Source organism: Tachyglossus aculeatus, chromosome 1 (assembly GCF_015852505.1).
Source record: "Tachyglossus aculeatus isolate mTacAcu1 chromosome 1, mTacAcu1.pri, whole genome shotgun sequence".
Classification (NCBI taxonomy): Eukaryota; Metazoa; Chordata; class Mammalia; order Monotremata; family Tachyglossidae; genus Tachyglossus; species Tachyglossus aculeatus.
In genome coordinates this window covers 84,223,291-84,232,380 of record NC_052066.1, presented here as the reverse complement: position 1 = coordinate 84,232,380, position 9,090 = coordinate 84,223,291, and the positions used below count along the sequence as shown (strand labels likewise).

At 42.9% G+C, this 9,090-nt stretch overlaps 1 non-coding gene across 1 annotated transcript; it reads left to right on the top strand.

Annotated features, from left to right (window-relative positions):
- The first annotated feature begins 2,917 nt into the window (after positions 1 to 2,917).
- LOC119934325 lies at positions 2,918 to 3,055 on the top strand. Its single transcript, XR_005452911.1, has one exon. It is a non-coding gene; the product is annotated as a small nucleolar RNA SNORA7 (small nucleolar RNA).
- The last annotated feature ends 6,035 nt before the right edge of the window (positions 3,056 to 9,090 follow it).

Below are 9,090 nucleotides of genomic sequence, written 5' to 3'. Positions count from 1 at the left end.
CCAATTTGATTTACTTATTTTAACTTCAATTATTCTATCAAGTGTAATCTATTAGACAAGCAAAATATATTCTTCAGACTGTTCCTATAAATTGAGTGTGAAGGCATCTTATCTAGTTAAGGTTATTGATTTATGAAATCTGAGAAGAAAAGTGAGATAAGAGCTGGGATATGAAATGTGTTATTTATTGTGTTCAGTTATACACAACAAGGGTTAGCATTTTTGTGTGGACAATGTGACTGGGACTGTGGGTCCTGCATACACACACACACACACATGAAATTCAGTCAGGAATGACTTTTTTAATACAAGGGCATAAATGATTTGAACTTGTGTATGAACATATATATATACACCTATATATATGATATGTACTTTTATATGTGTATATATATATATGCATGTGTGTGAGTATAGTATTCAGTTAAATACCGAATAATTAAAGAATATTGAATATACTGAGTATTCTGTTAAGCATTGAGAAGGAACATGGCTTAGTGGGAGTCAGAATGTCCTGGGTTCTAATCCCGGCTCTGCCATGCGTTTGCTGTGTGACCTTGGGCAAGTCACTAAGCTTCTTTGAGCCTCAGTTACCTCATCTGTAAAATGGGTACTAAGAATATGAGTCCTGTGTGGGAGAGGAACTGTTTCCAAACTGATTAACCAGTATCTACCCCAGTGCTTAGAACAGTGCTTGGCAAATAATAATAATAATAATAGTAATGTTGGCATTTGTTAAGCACTTACTGTGTGCCAAGCACTGTTCTAAGCACTGGGGTAGATACAAGGCAATCAGGTTGTCCCACGTGGGGCTCACAGTCTTCATCCCCATTTTACAGATGAGGGAACTGAGGCACAGAGAAGTTAAGTGACTTGCCCGAGGTCACCCAGCTGGCAAGTGGCAGAGTCGGGACTAGAACCCACGACCTCTGAGTCCCAAGCCCATGCTCTTTCTGCTAAGCCACGCTGCTTCTCCACATAACAAGTGTTTAACAAGTACCATTATTATTATTGTTATTATTATTATTATATTGGTATTTGCCTTCTGTATCTGAAGATAATATGGTATAATACTAATAATAAAGATGATGGTATTTGTTAAGCACTTACTATGTGCCAAGCACTGTACTAAGCACTGGGATGCCGGCTGACTTCCACACTTGTGAAGTGGTGAGTATAAAACAGTCAGCAGCAGGGAATGCGTGCAAGGGCTTTGCCATTAGTGGTAAAGGTTACTGATCCGCAGCCAGACCGTAAACTAGATAGCTTTAATTCTGTTTGTTCTGATCATTTTGACACCTGTCTCCATGTTTTGTTTTCATTCATTCCTGTGTTGTTTTGTTGTCTGTCTCCCGCCTCTAGACTGTGAGCCCGCTGTTGGGTAGGGACCGTCTCTATATGTTACCGACTTGTACTTCCCAAGCGCTTAGTACAGTGCTCTGCACACAGTAAGCGCTCAATAAATACGATTGATCGAATTGATCGATCCAGGGGCCACTTAAGGCTTCCCATGTGGTGGACAGAATCAACAAGAATTTTGTAAATGGATAGCTAATATACTTGGCAAAAACTGCAGTGGCCACAGAAGTGACTACCCTGGTAATCACAGACTGGTCTATGGCACAGGACCAGCACAGCACTGCAGCCAGTTTGATCTTGAATGAGTTTCATAGGGAGTATTCTCACATGCTCTTTACAATGTGCTACAGCCATGCCCACCTCCTTGTCTGTTACTTCCACAGCTCAGCAGGGACTTGAGTTGCAGGGTCAGGATTGTGCAGGTCGCTCTCTACACAAACCACTAACATAAGTCCCCTCACACAGATTCTCAGTCCCATGTTCTTCATGACTCTCCTCCAAGAAGCCTTCTCTGACTAAACCCACCTCTCCTCTTCTCCCACTCTCTTCTGTGCTCCTTCATTCATCCTCCCTCCCATACCCACAACACATACGTATGAAGGGCTTACTATATGCCAAGCACTGTTCTAAGAACTGGGGAGGTTACAAGATAATAATAATAATGATGGCATTTATTAAGTGCTTATTATGTGCAAAGCACTGTTCTAAGTGCTGGGGATGTTACAAGGTGATCAGGTTGTCCCACAGGGGGCTCACAGCCTTAATCCCCATTTTACAGATGAAGTAACTGAGGCCCAGAGAAGTTAAGGAACTTGCCCAAAGTCACACAGCTGTCAAGTGGCGGAGCCGGGATTTGAACGCATGACCTCTGACTCCAAAGCCTGTGCTCTTTTCCACTGAGCCACGCTGTTTCTCTATCTGTAATTTATTTATATTCATATCTGTTTCCCCCTCTAAACTGTGAGCTCATTATGGGCAGGAATGTTTCTGTCTGTTGTTATAATGTACTCTCCCAAGTGCTTAGTACAGTGCTTTGCACACACTAAGCTCTCAGTAAATACAATTGAATGAATGAATGAATAGAGCCAGGCTCATTTGCTGTCTGTCATAGAAGATGTCATCATCATCATTGCCATCTGGTTATGCACCAGTCTTTACAATGATATGTGATTAGCAGTACTTTTCAAGCCACCAGAATATAAAGGCTCCTTTTTGGTTTGTCACTGCAGTTACTATTTGCAGAACCTGGAACTTTTTCTTCTTCTTCCCAAAGTCTCTCCCAAAATAGAATAGATTCAGATTGCCATACCCCAGGTTGGTTCAACCAACAACTCTTGTCTCTCAGCAATCCACAGTTCTCCCATACTGGCTGAGGTTATGCTTCCCTGAATCATTATATCTCTTCTCTGCATGCTCGGCGCACAGGGCATGCTCAATAAATACGACTCATTCTTCTGTTCAGTCCACTTGCAATCGTCCAACTTTAAATGGCTGAGCAGCAGCTGTTTGCTGCATGCATCTCACACTCTCATCTTATTTCTCAGCTAATTGAATGGCTCCCCTCTCAGGGTAACACCTGGAGAGTTTCCAGTACTCTACCAGTATCGGCCATGGGAGGTAGAGTCAACCAGGGGAATATCCATTCCATTCCTAGCCAGGCCAGTGGCTAGAGAGTGGAAGGCAATCTGCTACAAGTCAAAACTCCCCTGTGCTTGGCATGAGAGAGAGTTGAGGGCACAGATTCAAATTTACAGCTGGGAAGGAGGCAGTTGATAAACCACTTCCATATTTTTACCAAGAAAACTCTATGGAATCATTACCAGAACGATTGCAGATGGAGAACGGGGTGTTCTGGGAGAGATGTGTCAGTGGTGTCACTATAGGTCGGAAACGACTCGATGGCATAAGTGCAGACAGTAGAATGGCTACGTTCCAGGATTCAGTCATTGTTGCCTTGTCATGGGAGGTAAAGATGGCATTTGTGATGCTGGTAAAGCCACTTAAAAATATGAATGTGAGGACCAGGTTTTGAAGCCTTATGGACACCAATAGCTCCTTCGTTGGTCTTCAATTTGATCTGGAGCCTGCCAGTATTTGATGCTATATTCTGCCTCTCTGCTGACCTTCTTGATTTGGTTGTCTAATAACCAGGCCACCCCTTGACAGTGTGCAGATCAACTTAGTATCAGCAATCAATCAATCAGTAGTGTTTATTGAGCACTTATGTGTGCAGCACTGCATTAAGTGCTTGGTAGAGAACAGAATTAGCAGACATGTTCCCTGCTCATAATGAGCTTAATGAGTGCAGTGTTCCCATAGTGAGGGCTGGTGTGGTACTTTAGTCAGTTTCAGAGTTAATTGTCAGTCCACAGATCATCATCATCATCAATTGTATTTATTGAGCGCTTACTGTGTGCAGAGCACTGTACTAAGCGCTTGGGAAGTACAAGTTGGCAGCATATAGAGACAGTCCCTACCCAACAGTGGGCTCACAGATGTTTGTTGGTGTCAGTCAGTCAATCATATTGAGCGTTTAGCATTCAGAGCACTGTGCTAAGTGCTTGGGAGAGGACAGTATAACTAATAATAATAATAATGATGGCATTTATTAAGTTTTTACTTTGTGCAAAGCACTGTTTGAAGCGCTGGGGAGGTTACAAGGTGATCAGGTTGTCCCACAGGGGGGCTCACAGTCTTAATCCCCACTTTACAGATGAGGTAACTGAGGCACAGAGAAGTTAAGTGATTTGCCCAAAGTCACACAGCTGACAATTGGCAGAGCTGGGATTTGAACCCATGACCTCTGACTCCAAAGCCCATGCTCTTTCCACTGAGCCATGCTGCATTCCCTGCCCACAGTGAGCTGACAACGGGGAGAGTGTGTCTGTGTGTGTATGTGGGTTTGTGTTTCTAGAGCTCCATCATCATTAAACAGAAGGTCCTAGAAGACTGCCCCTGAGAGATGTGAAGTGGAGTAGGGGGGAGGACAAGCACCTCTACAGTTCAAGGTCACCATTCTTCAGCCTTTCAAAGCTTATCAGCAGGGACTGAGAGCTGTCATCCAGGCCCCAAATGATTGACTTTAAAGACTGTTATGCATTGTGTATGTGTCAGAACCCCAAAGGTAAGGCCCTAATTTAATTTTATGAAGTAGGGGTTAGGCTATCAGTCTTGCTAAGCAAATTTCCATAATGCCCAATTCCATCTTTTTGGAACAGATTGTGGTTCATCTGATGTGAACGATCCCTATCAACTAATTTGAAAATAATTGCCACAAGATGGCAGCCTAATGAATAATAACTAATTCAGTCCAGGCTTTCCCAAGGCTGAAGCCTGGCTATTTCAGCAACTGAAATGCTGTTTTGATTCATCATAGACATAGATTGAAGAGCGCTAGTACAGCAGCATCAGTGTTATGGGCAGGGATCATGTCTGCTAATTCTATTTTAGTGTACCCTCTAAGAACTTTGTACAGTGCTCTGCACATAGCACTCAATAAACATCCTTGATTATTAATAATAATAATACTTGTTGGGTAGGCACTGTCTCTATATGTTGCCAGTTTGTACTTCCCAAGCGCTTAGTACAGTGCTCTGCACATAGTAAGTGCTCAGTAAATACAATTGATGATGATAATGGCATTTATTAAGTGCTTACTATGTGTAAAGCACGGTTCTAAGTGCTGGGGAGGTTACGAGGTGATCAGGTTGTCCCACAGGGCTCACAGTCTTAATCCCCATTTCACAGATGAGGTAACTGAGGAACAGAGAAGTTAAGTGACTTGCCCAAAGTCACACAGCTGACAATTGGCAGAGCCGGGATTTGAACCAATGACCTCTGACTCCAAAGCCCGTGCTCTTTCCACTGAGCCACGCTGCTTCTCTTGGCTGATTGATCAATGCTACCCTCTCCCTAGAAGAGAATCCCACCTACACCCCTCTCGCATTGAAACTTCTCTGCCACTCACTCTTGCACACAACTGCCTCATTTTATTTGACTTCGCAACAGCTTTTCCTCAAGACTGTAAGCTTGCTGTGGGCAGGGAATGTGTCTACTTACTGTTCTGTTGTACTCTCCCAAGTGCTTAGTACAGTGCTCTGCACACAGTAAGTGCTCAGTAAATATGATTGAGCAAATGAATGAATGAATGAAATATCACCATTTGCTGTCCTGATGCTGCCAGGTCTTATGAACTGGCTTTTCTTGGGAGATTTTGGGGATGTGAAGGTGGAGCTGTTGGAAGTGCATTTCTGATGGATCTACTACTCTGGGCCCTGAGCTCTTTATAGAAAATAGGACAATTGTGTGGTAATGCCTTAGGGACAGGAATAATCCTCAACTAAATTCTCTCGTTCCTATGGGACTCCGGAGGGTTTGAGTGTGCCACTGATATAAAAGGATCCAAGTCTAATTGTCACTTTGGAGCAGCAACCTCTGGAGGTGAGAGAGAACTCACAGATTTCTGGACTTGTTCTTTAAATTTAAACTTAATCCTCAGAGATTTCCCTAGTGGAATAATCAGGAGAAAATCGCTGAGAATTAAGTTTAAATATATAAGCAATCAATCGTATTTATTGAGTCCTTATTGCATGCAGAGCACTGTACTAAGCTCTTGGGAGAGTACAGTATAACAGAGTTGGTAGACATATTCCCATCCGCCTAGAGTCATGGCGCTCTCTCCCACACCCCACCCCAAGATCACTGCTCCTGGAGGAGGATGGAGCATCTTTTAGTCCATCCTACAGGCAAAGATCAGGTTTCCCCTAAAGGGTTACAGGTGTGCCAGGTTAGCTTTGGGTTGGTACCTTGGTAGCCTAGGTCCTCAGTAAGGTGTCCTACACAGAGTAAGCACTCAGTAAATAACATCGATGGATTGCTAGCCTGATTCCTCTTCCACCTCATCCATGCTCTTGGAAAGTAGCTGAATCAGTGGCAAGTAGGACACTAGTGCATGAACCGGGCACAGAGCATAACGAGGGATTGTGCACCAATAGTGACTTTTCCCAGTTTACTCCGTGGGTGTTCTGCTTCGTGCTTTTCTTTCCCCAATAAACTCATCCAACTTTCTAGGGCAACCAAGCATCTTATTCACATCCTTCCCCCTGCCTGGAGCTCTCTGTCACTCAATTCCATCAGACCCCAACTAACTCCACCTTCAAAGTCTTTCAGGAATCACATGTTTTCCAAGAGGCCTTCCCTGACTAATCTCTCATCTTCTCACCTTATTTCTTCCTGTCAGTCACCGTTTCTGCACCACCTAAGCAGTGCTGTATTCACCACTTCCTGTAACACCCTACAGGCCCTATTAATTAAACACTAATTCATATATTTTTTTTTCCTTCTTCCTCCTACCTGTAATTCATTGAAGTGTCTGTCCACCCTGCTAGACTGTGAACTCCTTGATGACAAGGGTCATATTTATATACCCTGCTGTACTCTCTCAAGTGATTTGTACACAGTAGGTACTCTATAAACAGCACTGATTGATTGATTGGATTGGCCTCTTAAAGAACCCTCAGTATCCCTCTTCAGGGGCTCCATCACTCTTCTGAGTTCCCCTAGTCATATTTTGCTGCTTATTGTGTAGATAATAAGAAGCAGCATGGCTTAGTGGAGAGAGTGTGGGCTTGGGAATCAGAGGTTGTGGGTTCTAATCCTGGCTCTGCCACTTGTCTGCTGTCTGACCTTGGGCAAGTTAACTTCTCTGTGCCTCAGTTACCTCATCTGTAAAATGAGGACTAAGACTGTGAGCCCCACGTGGAACGACCTGATAAATTTGTATCTACCCTAGCACATGGTAAGTGCTTAAGAAATACCATCATTATTATTATTATCAGATCACCACCAACCCCCAGGAATTCCTCTTAGTTTGTTCCATGAAAACTGAGTGTTAAGCAAAAGAACTCTAAGCAAAGTACAATTCTGACCGGAAATAATGTAACGTGTGTTCCCAAGATTCAAAAATTGACCGGAATGATATGAATTAAAAAACACATATAAATGCAGCTATGGTATTAGCATTGCCGTGTGCCAAATAATGAAAAAAATTTAAATTATCTTTATGAACATATGCAAATAGTATTAACTTTCATTGTTATCTTTCCTATCCTATTCACCAAAGAGATGCTTTGAACTAACAAGCTATCCATGGTCTTCACTAAATAAATAGTAATAATACCTTCCAACCCCACAGCACTTATGTACATGTCTGTAATTTATTTTATGTTTCCCCCTCTAGACTGTAAGCTCACTGTGGGCAGGGAATGTGTTTGTTTATTGTTATATTGTGCTATCCTAAGTGCTTAATACAGGGCTCTGCACACAGTAAGGGCTCAATAAATACAATTGAATGAATGAATACCTTAATTTTTCTATATTGCTTTTATTTCTGAGTTACATTACTCATACTGTGAGCCCCCCGTGGGACAACTTGATCACCTTGTAACCTCCCTAGCACTTAGAACAGTACTTTGCACATAGTAAGCACTTAATAAATGTCATTATTATTATTATTATTATTATTATTATATTGTGTTCCCAACATTCCTGTGAAGTAGGAGAAAGCTGGTACTATCCCCATTTTACAGATGAGGAAACTGAAGTCTAGAGAGATGAAGTGACTTACCAAAGTAGCTGGCCAGTAGCAGAGCTGGGGCTCAAATCTACGTCCCCTGATTCCCAGATCCCTGTTCTTTCCACTTTACCATGCTGCCTCCCACTGTCATTATCAAACACTAAATTAAAATGGCCAAAACTTTCCACAGGTAGAAGGGAAGTTCCTAGATAAACTTTGCAGCAGCAACTGAGACAGAGAGAGAGAGAGAGAGAGAGAGAGAGAGAGAGTAAAGTGAATAAAATTAAGTGCTAAAGAGCACTGAAAAGCACATTATAAGAAAGGGATAGGCTGTATGTCTATCTTTCTCCTCTCACTATCCCTTGTTTAAACTTCTTCGAACTCATTAGCTTAGGTGCTCCATCTGAAACACGTTCATTCATTCATTCAATCAATTGTATTTATTGAATGCTTACTGTGTGCAGAGCACTGTACTAAGTGCTTGGGAAGTACAAATCAGCAACATATAGAGACGGTCCCTACCCAACAATGGTCTCACAGTCTAGAAGGGGGAGACAGACAACAAAACAAGTAGACATGTCAATACAATCAAAATAGAAAATAGAATTATAGATATATACACATCATTAATAAAATGGAGTAAAAAATACGTACAAATATACACAAGTGCTGTGGGGAGGAGAAGGGGGTAGGGCAGAGGGAGGGAGTGGGGGTGATGGGGAGGGAGGAGGAGAGAGGAAAAGAGGGGCTCAGTCTGGGAAGGCCTCCTGAAGGAAGTGAGCTCTCAGTAGGGCTTTGAAGGGAGGAAGAGAGCCAGTTTGGCGGATGTGTGGAGGGAGGGCATTCCAGGACAGAGGTAGGACGTGGGCCAGGGGTCAATGGCGTGGCAGGGGAGAACGAGGCACAGTGAGGAGGTTAGTGGTAGGGGAGTGGAGTGTGCAGGCTGGGCTGTAGAAGGAGAGAAGGGAGGTGAAGTAAGAGTGGACAAGGTGATAGAGAGTTTCGAAGCCAATAGTGCGGAGTTTTTGCTTCTTGCAAAGGTTGATTAGGCAACCACTGGAGATTTTTGTGAAGGGGAGTGATGTAGGTTCAAACCACTCTGTATAATTTGCCCCTAGAACTCTGCACATATAGCCTTGAGTTAGTCACCTGAGAAT